Source organism: Molothrus ater, assembly GCF_012460135.2.
Source record: "Molothrus ater isolate BHLD 08-10-18 breed brown headed cowbird chromosome Z unlocalized genomic scaffold, BPBGC_Mater_1.1 matZ_random_MA35, whole genome shotgun sequence".
NCBI lineage: Eukaryota > Metazoa > Chordata > Aves > Passeriformes > Icteridae > Molothrus > Molothrus ater.
In genome coordinates this window covers 2,118,722-2,133,236 of record NW_023416471.2, presented here as the reverse complement: position 1 = coordinate 2,133,236, position 14,515 = coordinate 2,118,722, and positions in this window count along the sequence as shown.

Genomic DNA, 14,515 nt, shown 5'->3' with positions numbered 1-14,515 from the left:
TCATCTGAAGAATTTACCAAAAGGCCCCAGTTGAGTTCAATTTTAATTTTGGCTAGAGGCCTAGATAGGTGAGCCAGCATTTTGATTTTAAAATGTTGATAGGATTGATAAACAGGGGTTCAGCTCCCTGTTCTTTCACATAAATTCTGTGTCACTGTTGTCAAATTGCTTATAGTCCTACTGTGTCTCAGTTCCCTTTGTGAAGGCGTAGTTTTTAGTAATTCCTTGCTTCACAGAGGTAAGGTACAGAATGGTAAATACATCAATAATAGTGAAGGAAAAAAATCCTAGTAAAAGAAGTCATAGAGTACCATGGTTATTTTCTCCTTGATGGTAAACTCATTTTAAGTCAAGAGCCACCTCTTTCTTCTGCAAATGGACAACTTTTCTCACAAGTGTTGTTGTAAGAGATTTCAGTCTATCCTCTGGGTCAATAATGCTCTTCTATAACAATTCACTATGATTCACTTCCTCATGATATCTCTCTTAAAGATTACTTCTCATTAACGAATACAGGAAAGAAAACTAGGAAAAAGAGGGACAAAAAGAGTGAAACTCCCAGTGCTATAGAAAACTAAAATATTGTATTAAGTTTACTATAGCAATGTTGAGGTCTGCACTTCATTTGAGAATGGGAGATCATGCTAACTTTTATTTATCTCTGCTGAAAAATTGGTTCACTGTAGAATTTTAACTCTTCAGGATAAGGAACATATTTCTCACACTAAAAAAAAAATCTCTTTTTTTCTTTCAGAATTTTCTTGTTCTAGGACAAAACATTTCCGTCTTTTCTTCTTTTACCCTGAAAGCCAGAAAGAACTAATTTGTTTGTATACAAGTAGACTTATCTATGTCTTTCATCCAGGGTCACTCATTATGCTTTTTAAAACTCACTCTTCAAAACTTCAATTTGCAATCAGGCTCTCTGTTCACCTTCAGACTCTACATTACAATTAAATATTTGCTGTTCTCAGAAGCTTCTTAGCTTTCTTGTCTCCGTTTCATCCGTGATAGGCCTGTTTGAGAAGCTTTATTTTTGAACACCATTAACACCTTTATTATTTTTATTTTTTAGTCTAGTAATTGTTTTTATTATTTTTAGGTTTTGGGGGTTTTTTTAGTTTATTTGTATTATAGTATTTTTCTTTATTTTGCCCATCTGAATTTATTTTATAAGTACTTTGCCTTTAGGCCAGAGGTTAGAAAACTTTGGCCTATTGATGGGTAACAATGAGATAGCACAGGTCTATCTTTCAGTAACCATCCTCTTTTTTATCTTTTCCCTCCTTTTCTCTGTACTCAGAATGTCTCATTAAGTCACTTCCATATAAAAGAGTTTTGGGGAATATACCTGTAATACACTTTGACTTTTGGGAAACCTTAAAGTTTTTAATAACACCTTCAAGAATGTGAAGATGGTTCTTGAGATACTGGCCATGGGGATGCAATTAGTCCTAATTTTTGTATATTAAATTATACATGCACAGTAATCCCTCATTGGAAACACAGAATTTCTTAATCAGACAAGTGACTAGAATTCATTTTGAACAGGTAAAAATTTAAGAGTGTGTTTTACCTTGAGTGTTGTAAGTAGGATTCATTCTTAATGATGTATTCTGTGAGCAGAGCAAGGCAGAGTTAAATCTGTGGGATGCTGTGCCTACCAACTGGTAACCAGATGTTACTACAGCCCTTACGAACTATCATGGTGGTTTTCTGGTGGTATAGTTGCTTACTACAGACAAACGAAGCCAAAAATCTAACCAGACTCAGATGGTATGCAATGGTACCTGGGGTGTGACTGCATAGTGAAGCCACTGACTTAGTGAATTGATCTGTATTGTGTACCCTGCATTGGAATTACTTGGTTTATATGTTGTATCTATCTCCACACTCATTCAAATGGGCTGAATCTGGAATAATCCTCTTCTTCTCAGAGGAACTGATTTGTGATCTTTCCATATATAAGACTATTATTTGAGGAAAGCACCACATCTCTTATTAATTTACTTTTTTTTGGTGGGAATTTAGGTCTGAATATAGTATTAGAAGAAGTTTTGTACTTTCCACTGTAAATGTGAATTAAACCCTGCAAACTTGGAGAATAATTATTCACAGTCACACTTATAATTAACAATGATGGAAAGGCTTTACTTAATATTGTCACACATAAGTGAAAGACTTAAAGAGAAAGTAATTAAGACATGACAGAAACAGGAGTTATTGGTGGCCAACATGAGATTGAACAGATCTGATTTTATATCATATAGGGAAAAAAGGATGTAGAAAAGTTGTGAGGGCACTTAAATTTAAATTATTTAGCATGGCTGAGTTACTAAAATATTTTAGAATTAATCATTACAGAACAGTTACAGGAAAGTGTGGAGAAATAGAGGGATAAAGAATTAAAACCCCATCACTAGAGGACAAGTTTGCAAATGAAATGAGAGTAAAGATAAATTGCTCCTCAGTGCTGATGTACTACACTTGAACTGGGTTTAAATGACTTTACTTCAAGAATAGTGTGTACCTAGTGAGCAAGTGGACACATTAGAAAAAAGTTTTCCATCATGTCTAAGATGGAAAAAGATCTGTGAAATTCTGCAGAATTAATTTTAAATAGGATCACAGCATCCCCTGTGAAAGTCGCAGCAGCTTAAAAGTAGTCTGAAAAAGATGTCATTGAAGGTGATCATAATTTGTACACACACAAATTGTACACATACATATGCTTGACTTTTGAATGTCATGGAAGTTTAAGCACATAGCTTTAGTTCTGAACACATGAAGGGTTGTCACAAGTGTGTCTTTGGAAAGGGACTTAAGACAGAAAAATAACTCAAGTTCTGTGACTGTAAGAAATAGGATAAATCTAAAAAAGAATCAGACATTCTCTACTGGAATAAATTGCACAAAAGCAACAGAAACAGACAGGATTGTTTAAAGGACAAGGCAGTAAAAACAAGGCCATGACGTGATCAGTGGGTGCATAGGCCACTGTAGCATTGCACAGCTTGATGGCAGCCCTCTGAGGGAAACTGCAGGCAAAATTGTTCATCCTGGTACTGATAGTAGTTGCATGTCACAAATGGAGAAAAGTTAAATTTATGAACATTGGTCTGTGATGTCGAAGGGATTCTCTGTTGCAGTGAAGACCAGTTGATGAAATGAAAGAATTCTAAAACATCATTCCCTACAACTGGCATTCAGTGGTGTATGAGCCACACCAAAAAATGGAGGGCATGTTTGCAATATAGTCATCTGAAATGCAGTTCTGGTTTGAAAAGTTGCAATTTCGGTGTAGTTGTTTACTAGTTAAAATGCCTAATTTATGTAGTTCCAACTTTATGCCTTATTCGTTCAGCAAAATTTTCTTTTACTCATATCTTAGTCCTAGAGCTGCTTATTAAAAAAAAAAAAAAGGTATTTTACCTTTTCTTGGCCTGCAAGTTTTCTAAGATTCCTATCCCTCACTAACCTTAGCCTTATTGCTAGACAGCAGTAGAACAAGAATAAGAAGACCCTGAATGAAACCTCTGCAGCTACAAATATCATTAAGTAATAAATTAAATCTATTTCAGAGGAACAAAAATTCCAGCTAGCAATTATGCACTTGCTCTAAAAAGGAACTCATTTGTACCTGTATCATGAACCTGTCTGTGCTATCTTCCATTATGTTGGTTTCTATAATTCCTGATCATAGTTTGATGTCTTGAATGTATGTAATGGCAACAGGAATTGATCACGCATTTCAAACACTTGTAAGTGGCGCTCCAAAACAATGTTGTTGGCTATCTATTACTGTCTTATACTCATTGAATATTTTTTATGAGTGTAAGTTGCTCCCTTTAATTTGAAATCTTTGACTGTCCTTGGTAAAAAGAGTAATCATAATCTCCTCAGGGATGCAGAGGAGCTCATGGAAGATGCTGTATGAAAGATAGTTTTGAAACAGCTGATGATTGGTGTAGAGAGGATCACTAAATCAAAAACTTAACAATTTGAAAGCTGGAAGTATGCAATATATCACACCAATACAACTAATTTTAATTTTTGCAGTTTAGAACCTTGAAATTACTAAAAATATTAATAATTAATAGTATAATTATTCAATAATTATTGAACTCCTAACAATAATAATTGGGAGAAAATTTATAATTATTAACTAATAAAATTGTTATTAGTAAAAACTAATCTGATCCCTCAGATCAAATTTTTGACTTTGCATATGACTGCAGAAGAAGATCATCAAAAACCCTCAAAAATAGTTGTGAATACGAATTGTACTTGCACTACGTCCAAAGAATATTTATCTGGCCTGGAGAAGTAATGACAAACAAAAAACAATAGGAGGTATTTGACTATATTTTTGATTTTTGGTTTTTTATTTATTTAAAAGAAACAAAAGAAAATATTCTGAAATCTAAATATTTTAAGTAACATCTTGGTCTTGAAAGAAATTTAGGTAAAATAATAAAAAGCTCAACACTACTAACATATACCAGTCATTTTTTTAATGGAAAATTTCTATCATTCATTACAAAAATATTTTTGGGAGGAAACATGTTAGTTTTCATAGAACAAGATTAAAAGGTGAATATTAGGGTGACTTATTATAACTGCAGGGAAAGGTAATATCTCAATGCCCTTAACAGTATCTCTTTGGCAGACACAAATCCACTCGGGAGAAAATTTTGACTTCTGGTTAGGGAATTTCTTTTTATAACAATGATATGCCATCAGAAAGACCATTCAAGAAAACAAAAATGACCCACTCTAGCAATGGCCGTTCAAAATGCTGGAGAGAGAACAAATAACTTGTAGGGAAGAACAAAAGGCAAGACATTAGAATATATCAAAACCATGACAATAAAAATAAATATAAAATAAATGTGGTCATGCCCAGGGTAATTGTTTTTTTGATTGCTATTTTATTTTTAATTTATTTTTAATTACATTTAAAATTAGATCTACAACCTATTTTTTAAGTTAAATGATAGTTTTCTCCTTTGCTCCTCCTTGGGGTATAATAATAGATTATGGGAAAAGATCTTGAAGAAAGCACTCCCATATTTTGCATAGCTATATTATCCTACTTTTATTTCTTTGCTCTAAAAAAAATGTAGTATTCTTTGTAAATCAGTTATTTTATCTGCATTTAATTTCCTGGTGTATGGAAAAAGAAAAAAGCACTTTCCAGTTTGTAGAAAAGTTTTCTCAGATTAAAGGTTATGAGCACTTATCTGCAAGGTGCCATACCAAAGAGCACGCATGATATGAATTAAACATGGCAGGATGTAATACACAGCTTTTACATGCACACACACATACATACACTGCAATTTTGAGACTCAGTTTATTGGAGCCTATTGACTCTGCTGAAACATGGCATATGTTTCTGTTAATACCAGGGGTAATGAATGTCACAAAAGTCACCTCTTACTGATATCTACAGGCTCAGCACGATTACAATTCTATTAGAGTGTGATTTTTTTATCAATGAAGGTTGTAGAGCTATTACCTTCACATTATGATTGATAACTATTTGTTGTTTTAGTCATCTTGAAGCCATACTAAAATTGCATTTGAGTCCATTTCTGAGATCTCCATCACACTGGATCACAGCAGGGAGGTTTTCTTGTAAGGCTTTTACTCTACAGCTTTCAGAGTGTATAGGGCCTTTTACATCGATTATTTTTGTCATAACAATTAGTTAATCTAACTAAATGGTGATTATAAATACAGATGCTAAATATAGAAACTATAATTAATGTGATTAAAATCTAGCTTCTGTAACTTTAATTTTTCAGTCCAGAAACTGTGATTAATGGAGTTTGCATAGTGTGAAAATGCTGAAGTCAGTAAAGAGTCCATAAAGCAGTCAATTTGCCTTTTATTAGTACTATATGCTCTGTCAAAAATTGTTATGCTGAACAGAGGCTGTATCAAGTATGTTTACAGAGCATGAATCCACTGTCTATAGGTTTCCTCAGCAGGACTTTGTGTTCTGAAATATTTGTAGTCAAATTCTTGCAGTCTTTTATTTTCAAAAATCAGTGCTTCTCTTGAGATATCTCCTTAATAGAGAAGATTAATATTATAATAGAACAGATAATTTTGTGCCTGCCAAAACTGCTCATTGTTCAGCATATCTTGGTATTGTCTTTTAGTCATATTTTAACATGTTTTTGAATGTCCTCCAGATTTTCCATATCTTAATATGTTTAAAAAATATATCAGCTGGCACTATACAATTATTAGCCCAAATAATTGATTTTAAAATTAGCCTTTCTATTTTTTATGAGCTTATGCTGTGAACAAATGCATTCTGTCAAATTTCAATAACTCTGTAGGTATTATATTTTCCAATTTTTGATAATGCCATAAATTGCACATGTGCTTATTAAGCTCAGCAACATAATTCCTTCATGAAGTTCTGCCCATGCAATATGAAACTCAGAGTCACATAAAATTTAATCTTTTCTGTAACAGTTCCTATGAAATATGAGTATATTCAAATTAAATTTGCTAATATTTGTAAATTTTGCACCTTTGTCAAATAATCTTCCAAGATGCTGTTTGAGAAATTTATGTGCCTGTAAAATACAGGAAGGAGCTTGAGGCTGACTGCCCATTCTCATGGATTCACTTAATAACAATATTTAATAATATTATATCTGTTATATTCTACTTGGATAAAGGGATTACAAATGCTTTCATTTATCAAAGATACGATTTTATTTATTTTTGCTTAAATAAATATGTACAGAAAAGCTGCTCTCTTCTTTTGAAAGTAGGAGAAAAGATAGGAGAGATACTCTTTGACATATTTTCTATGGCATCCATTGAAATTGGTAAAAGGTAATAAAACACAATCAAATAGAAGTTCCGAATCTCACCCTAAATGCTATACAAGAAAGGACACAATGCTTAATGGGGAACAACATTATTATTAGCAAAAGCTAACATCAAGGTAGGACTAGATTTTGGTCCCTATGATTATTCCAGGCTTTGCAATCCATCTATAGCGGCAACTCCAATGAAGGCAAAGCTGTTAGTCTTCACGACCCATCAGGCAGAATAAGACTTGGAATTAAAAAAAAAAAAGATAACTTCTTCAAAAGAACAATGTCTCACTGGTAGTATAATTAGAAACATGTCCCAGCTTCAAAATGTTTATTCAACATATGCTCTGCACATAGATGTGAGGTGCAAACAAATGTAGGGAGATGGAATACTAGAGAAACACCACTGCTTTTGGAATGCTGTGTTCAGAGATGCATGAGCATCCTGGACCTGTGGGTAAGAGTAAACTAGCAAGCCTGAAACCGCAGATTTCTCTTGCTAGCAGCAAGCTGAGTGCTGTGGGAACCAAGAACAAGAAGGCTGTGATTTTGTATAATTGCAGAAGATCACTTGAAAGCTTCAGCTGAGCATACTTGCTCTGTAGGCTGCAAAATGCAGCTCCTGTCTATTCTGTCATCGCTTAGAAAAAATTAACCTCCATGTAGAAAAATCCATGATTCCCACCGTCTGAAGGGTTGCCAACTGCATAGATATATTTTTGCTTTGAGGTTGACGACCTGTATTTGGGGTGCCCCCGCCCCTTCCTGGCCAGAAATTCTTGAAGCAAAAGAGAAGGAAAGGCACAGTGAGTCAAGTTGCCAGGAACATGGGGTACTAGCTGGAGTATGCCAAGGTGCTGCACTGTAGCAGTGTAGATCAAGATTAGCCTTGACCAGTGATATTTCCATGCAGCAAGTTAAAGTTTTTATTCTTTTTTTTTTAACAGAATCCATCTCCTCATGCCTCAAAAGAAAATTAAAAGAAACCAGAGCAAACACTGATGAATAACAAGCCCCTTACCCCACGCACACTGCTCCCCCACCCCAAATGGCAGTGGGTGGCTGTGTCAAGGGCAGAATGCAGCCCTTTGCTGTCAGCTCGGAACAAAGATTTCTGTCTCCTCCTGCTAAAAGCTGTTTCTATTTAAAGAGGGGGATTTTGAGTTTTAATCCTTTGTTTCATCATGTTGAAAAGTAAAAAAGTCACAAAACCATGCAGAATGATCAAATAAAATCTGGACTGAATTGAGTGTGTAGGGTTTTTTTTTTGTTTGTTTTTGTTTTTGGGGTTTTTTTATTAAAGAAGAAAACTGATTCTTTAAAACTGTCAGGATTCTGCCCTCCCCCTAAGAAAATAATGTTAAGCTCTAATAAAAACTGTGTCTTTTAAAATGTAGCACTCTTACAGATGTGCATAATAAATTATTCCTGACTGCACACTACCCTAGATTATTTAAAACACATGCCTGAACTGAATCTGATATTTTCTTTGGAGTGGACACAACTCTTAGAGACAGCTGTGGTTAAAAAGTGCATGCTTGATATGATACATAATTTTAGTATTTTTCTATGTAACATACCAAGTATTTAAAAATAATATACAGATATGGGCAATAGCGTCTTAGCTCTGTTTGGAAGAATATTTCATTATAAAAAGCAGCAACAGTCCTCTTCCACTCCCCTTAGGTTTCTTACATCCTTATTGTGAAAACCTTAACTGCTTAGCAAACAAAAACTTCAACTTTCTCATGTTGTTCACAGTATGAAACTTATTTTTCAAATTTACAAGTTGTAGGATTAATTGTCATTGCATTTGGCTTGGCAAGCTGGGATCAACAAGCATTTGTGTTAACAAAAGTAAATATGTGAGAGAATTAGTCAGGAAATAATCATGGAAGGTATCAAGCAGTATCTGGAGGAACTGGAGCCCAAGGGAGTTAAAGGTGCTCAGCACTTTCAGTGATTGCTGCATTTCATAGGCCAAAGCAAATATCGGTACAACCAAATCTGTACTGGTGTGTTAAATTTTCCTGGCTTTCTGCTGCACTCCATCTCAACTAGGACAATCCTTTACAAGTCCTTTACTTTTTGTGACTTCTGAGGCTTTCTGTCTTTCCTTGTGCAAATCTCCTGTAATGTTTAACTTCTGATAATCTTGCTATGTGTCCCTGGGTGATCTATAGGCCTACTGTGTACAAGGATGCTAGACATTGACCAGCTATTAATTGAAGACTTTATTTTTATAAAAAGTAAGAAATTCATAAATTTTTTTTGTAAAAACTAAAGGCTGGTAGATGTACTTAAATTTATAGAAGTGAGTAGAAAATATCATACATTACCTTTTCTCTGATTTTTTTCCTCTTGGAAATGTTTAAAGAAAATGACAGGTAGGCTGTGTGATGTCAAGCTTATGTAAACTTTGCACAAAAAATTTGCACTTCAAAGTAAAGAGACAGCATTTTGTCATAGCTACATTTCTTAATATAACAGACATAAAAAAAAGAGACAGACACTTTGCCATTGACTTGAAGTAGGCAATAGGTAATTTTAAGTGAGGCTATGGAATAATAAATTCACACAGGTCAAATGCCACATACTATCCTACCTGGTGCATTCCAGAGAGTTCTAAATGCCATAAAGATTAGGACAGGAACACCATTTTAACAATCCAGTAATTCTGGTGCTTGAACAGATCTGCCATTCACTCAGGCTCTGTTCCATTCGCTGCTTTACTTTGCTCTTTGGGAGCTGCTGGCATACTGTTTGTGGGTTTTGCAGATGATAATTTATTAAAGAATACATTAGTAGATCCTAAGACTTTGAATATAAAAACTTTCAGCTTGAGAAGTGTCTGGGCTGGGTTTGTTTGTTTGTTGGTTTGTTTACTTCTTTGTTTTTTTCTGGAATCAAACATTCTCAATCTTTTCCCCACATCTTCACTTGAAGTTTTGTTCCCAAGGATTACTGTCTTGCTGTTTGGAAGACGTTAAGCACTTACATGTCCACTGGTTATCTCCTCACAAAATAATGATAATACGTTATGACAACTTGTCAGGTGTACAAAAAATATTTCTGAACAAAGCTATACTTAGAAAAAACCCCAAACTTGATGTAGTTAAGATTTTTTTTCTGGGCTGCCTTGCTACCAATAAATGAATAAAACTAGCTTAATTATTAGGAAATCCCATTGGTTTTGGGAATCTATTTGGGTGGATAAAACTCATTAAAAGTACGTTGACACCAAACCATTTAGATGTGGCCATTTAAAGAGAGGCACATTGAAACAGTTGTCTGCCTGCATTTTCCAAGTGGTATGCTTTCATGGGACTATCATTTGTGAAAACATTTTATATTAATTAAAATATCATTTTATTGCTCATTTCTGTGCAAGCATACTCACGCTCAGGTGGGTTCTGGTCCATGTGCTTTCTGAAGGTCCATAACATTCTTGACACATTTTTTGTAAAACACCAAGGAAAAAAGTCATATTCATATTGCACATTTGTATTTAGGTTTTAGTGCCTTTTATCTCCAGGAACAGTTTCTAAAGTGAAGACTTTCTATATTTCTATTCTGTCAATCCTTTTTTGTTATTTAGTACTTATGGTGCTTTAATGAGAAAAGTGCAACACAGAATTTAAAAGGAAAATATTCTGCAATGATATAAAGGTCTCTGGGAACTCCATTTTGGAATTCATGCACATAAAAATACCAGAGTTTTTCAGGTAGCTTTCAGGCAGAATATGAAAATAATACCTTAGTTTGGAATCTGTGCAGCAAATACTTTCCAAATAAAATTTTGATTAAATTGCTTAACTATAATAAATTTTCTCCAAAATATTGACCTCCTCAGAAAGACAGCTTCAAAGGCCGTACATAAGAATGACATATATTTTTGTCCTAATAATCTATAGAAAATTATCAGATCAAATAGTATCATAAAAGTATTTCAATATTTCTAAAATTTTCTGAAATATAAATAGTCTTGATATAATTAACTGTAGAGTTTCAAGTTTTAGTTACTCCCTAGATGAATATTTTTTTTTAGCAAATAAATTAATTAAAAGTCTTAATAATGGTAGGATTAATGGAAGAACATTAATTTTTATGAAATAATTTGGTCTACACTAATCCAGCAAAGTCATTTTCTGGTTGCACAAAAATAAATATTTAACTCCTCTGTAAGTCAACCTTGTCAACCTTTTTTTTTTAAATTAGTGATTATACACATAAATATTTTGTTCTCCCATTGTATCTCTAATTATGTGAATAAAATATGAATATAATAAAAGTCCTCTAAAGAACTTCTAAGACTAATTTTGTCCAGGGAGATGCAGGACATCAGACAGTTACAGACGCACCTCAGGTCTTTTGGCTATGGTACAGTGAAAGCCAAGGGAGAGATAAACTCAATGCAAGAACAGAAGTGAAGACATCATGTCTGATGACTCTGACCCTCTAACTGACTGCTCTGATGAGGGAAGATGTAACAAGGACTTTGCTGGCAAAAGAGTTAACAAAGGACATTACTAATATAAGAAGAATAATCAGAGATTGTGTTTCTAAAGGGGACCAGGACAAAGGGGTCTGAGTACAAAATTTTGTGCAAACATAGTGACCTGATGTGGCTAGAAGGGTTAGAAGTAGGGCTCAGGTGTTTAGGTAGGATGTGTTTAGGCTTTCAATGATTTAGTCTTTTGAGTAGAACCCTGCTAGGAATGGTGTTCCTATTAGGGCAAGGTTGCCTGATGGTGAGGCATGCAGTAGTTGTGGGTGGTATTTTTTGGAGTCCTCCCATTTTTTGGATGTCTTGTTTGCCATTTAGGCTGTGAATGATGGAGCCTGAGCATAGGAACAGCATGGCTTTGAAGAATGTGTGGGTTGAGATGTGGAGGAAGGCTAGTTCGGGGAGGTTTAGCCCGATTGTAACTATTATTATCCCAGCTGGCTTGAAGTGGAGAAGGCAATGATTTTTTTAACGTCGTTTTGGGTAAGGGCGCATGTGGCTGCAAATAGTGTGGATAGAGCTCCTAGGCACAGGCCTAAATACCAGTAAACTGTGTAATAAACTGGCTTTGCTTTGCTTTGCTGGCATAGGCAGGGTCTGTGTCTGTCAATCCCCACAGGGAGAGGTGAGGTGAGTACAAGAATGACTTGGGGCAAGAAAGAGAACAAGAAAAATGACTTCTATGACACTAAGATAAAACTTTGTGTTTCTGGACAAAAGATTCAGGTATCTCAATGAGATGAACAGAAACTAAGTTATCATAAAGGTATATTAAAGACACTCAATGCATAAAGTATATAAACTGTCTTATTATATATACCCCATAACAAGTGTTTTAAAAACTTACTTTTAAGGTTATAGTCAAGATTCACCTGTAAAATCCATGACTGTCTATCATGGTAGTGCCTAGAAACCTTGAGAAAAACTTGTCATGCTATCCCATAAACAGGCTGCTATCTCATAAATAGCATATTCATTTTTCTAGAATCCTGTGATCTGAAGTGGTTTGTGTGAAAGTTTAACTAGAAAGGAAATAGTCAGAACTCTTTCTTTTGTTTTATTGCTATATTTGTTTCATCATTAAGAAGTTAATTTTTTCTAATTTCTGAGTCTTTTGAGCACCAATACTCATAGGGGTGAGAACTTTAATTTTTTCTGTCTTTTTTATGATTCACTAATTCAAATGCTAACAACACAAAAATGGCATGACTGTGGTTGAAGCAATTTAATTTTTACCATTGGAATCCTGTTAAATGGTATACAATAGATAATCAGCCTGTCTGTATTTATTACTTCATGTGTCCCTAAGTCCTTTGTTGCCTACACCATTGGTTGTAAAGCTCCCATCTGCTTTATCATGGAGTTGAAATCCACCACACATCTTCCTGTGACAATCTGTCCTAGCACAGTCTGGAAGGTAGGTCCATGACCAGTGGCTGTTGCAAGGTGTGAAATTCTGTCATTGGAGAAGGACAAAAGCCCAGTTTCAGTAAGAAACCTGGAGAGGTAACTTTGTAGCAAAAATGGTGACAACAACAAATCCATTTTTATTTTCACTATCACTTTGAACATACTAAGAGCAAAGACACCCTGGATCACACATATCAAATGTAGTTAAACAGGATATCTTCCAAAGAAACTCAAATTACCTATGTAGCTGCTGTATCAGGTTTGTATGGCCAGGTTTCGGTAGCAGGATGGGGAGCTGCAGGGGTGGTTTCTGTGAGAAGCTGCTGGAAGATCTCCCCATGCCCCAGGCCCCAGACCCACCACTTGCAAAGGCTGGGACAGTCAGTTAAGGTAGTAAAGCCTCTGTGATAACACTCTTATAAAGGAAAAAAAAATAGTAATGTCCATATATAATTGCATTAAGAAAAGTGAAGATTAAGACCATATGAGAGGAACAACTGTGCAGACACCAAGGTCAGTGGAGAAGGTGGGACAAGGGTGTTCCAGGACCCTCAGCTGGGATTCTCCAGCAGCCTGAGGTGCAGCCCATGGTAAGGCAGCTGTACCCCTGTAGCCCATGGAGGTTAATGGGAATGCAGAGATCCACCTGCAACCTGTGGACAAGATCCATTCTAGAGCAGGGTCAAAAAGAAGCTCTGAACCCTGTGGGAATCCTGTGCTGGAAGGTCCTGGCAGAGACCTGCAGACTGAGGGAGGAGCCTTTGTGGAGCAGATTTGCTGGAAGGACTGAAGCCTGTGGAAAGGGACCCACACTGGACCAGTTTGTGAACAGTACCGTATGGGAAGGACTCATGCTGGAGAAGTTCAGGAGAGCTGTCTCCCATGGGAGGGAGAGGGGAAGGACTCCTCGCCCTCAGCAGCAGCAGAAACAATGTGTGATGAGCTGACTATAACCACTATTCCCATCTTCTGGGGGCTTCTGGGGGCAGGTAGAACTGAGAAGGAGAAACTGGGGGCAGGGCTTGGGGGGGGGGGAAGGCATGAAGGTGGAGAGGAAGGTGTTTTTGAGATTTGTTTTACTTCTTATTATGCTGGTCTGACTCTGATTGGTTATTACAAAAATATTATAAAATTAATTTCCCCAACTCACATCTGTTTTGCACATGATAGTTGTCAGTGAGGAATTTCTCCCTGTCTTTGACTCATGAAACTTTCACTATGTTTTCTCTCCTCTGTCTTCTTGCAGAGGGGAGTGATAGGGCAGTTTGGTGGATACCTGGCATCCAAGGTCAGCCTTGGACTAGTCAGTCATTGGTGACAGATTATAGCTAAAATTTGCAGTCACAAACTGATGACAGAAGCTAGTTTTAGCCTCTCATGTCTTTGTCAAATCCCATATGTAATGCACAGCTTTTTTAGATTAATCACAGAAGAAAGAATGGACAATGAAAGAATCATAAAATTTTGAAAGGGTATACCCTTTTGTAACCAGTGTGCACAAAAGGCTGTCTGCCATGTTTTTCTGTGTTTTGCAGTGTGTAGTCTGACATGTGACTGAATACCAGAGCTTCTCAAATGGAAGCGTCTGACTGTTGTAGGAAAATCGCTGCACCTTCATGTCTGTGTAAGATGATTAACTGGCTGGTCAGCCATGATGTAAATAACAGTAAACATCCACATACAGAGTTTAGCCACTTAATTTTAATTCTTTTTTTTTTTACTCTTTGGCCTTATTCCATATTGTGGGTATATC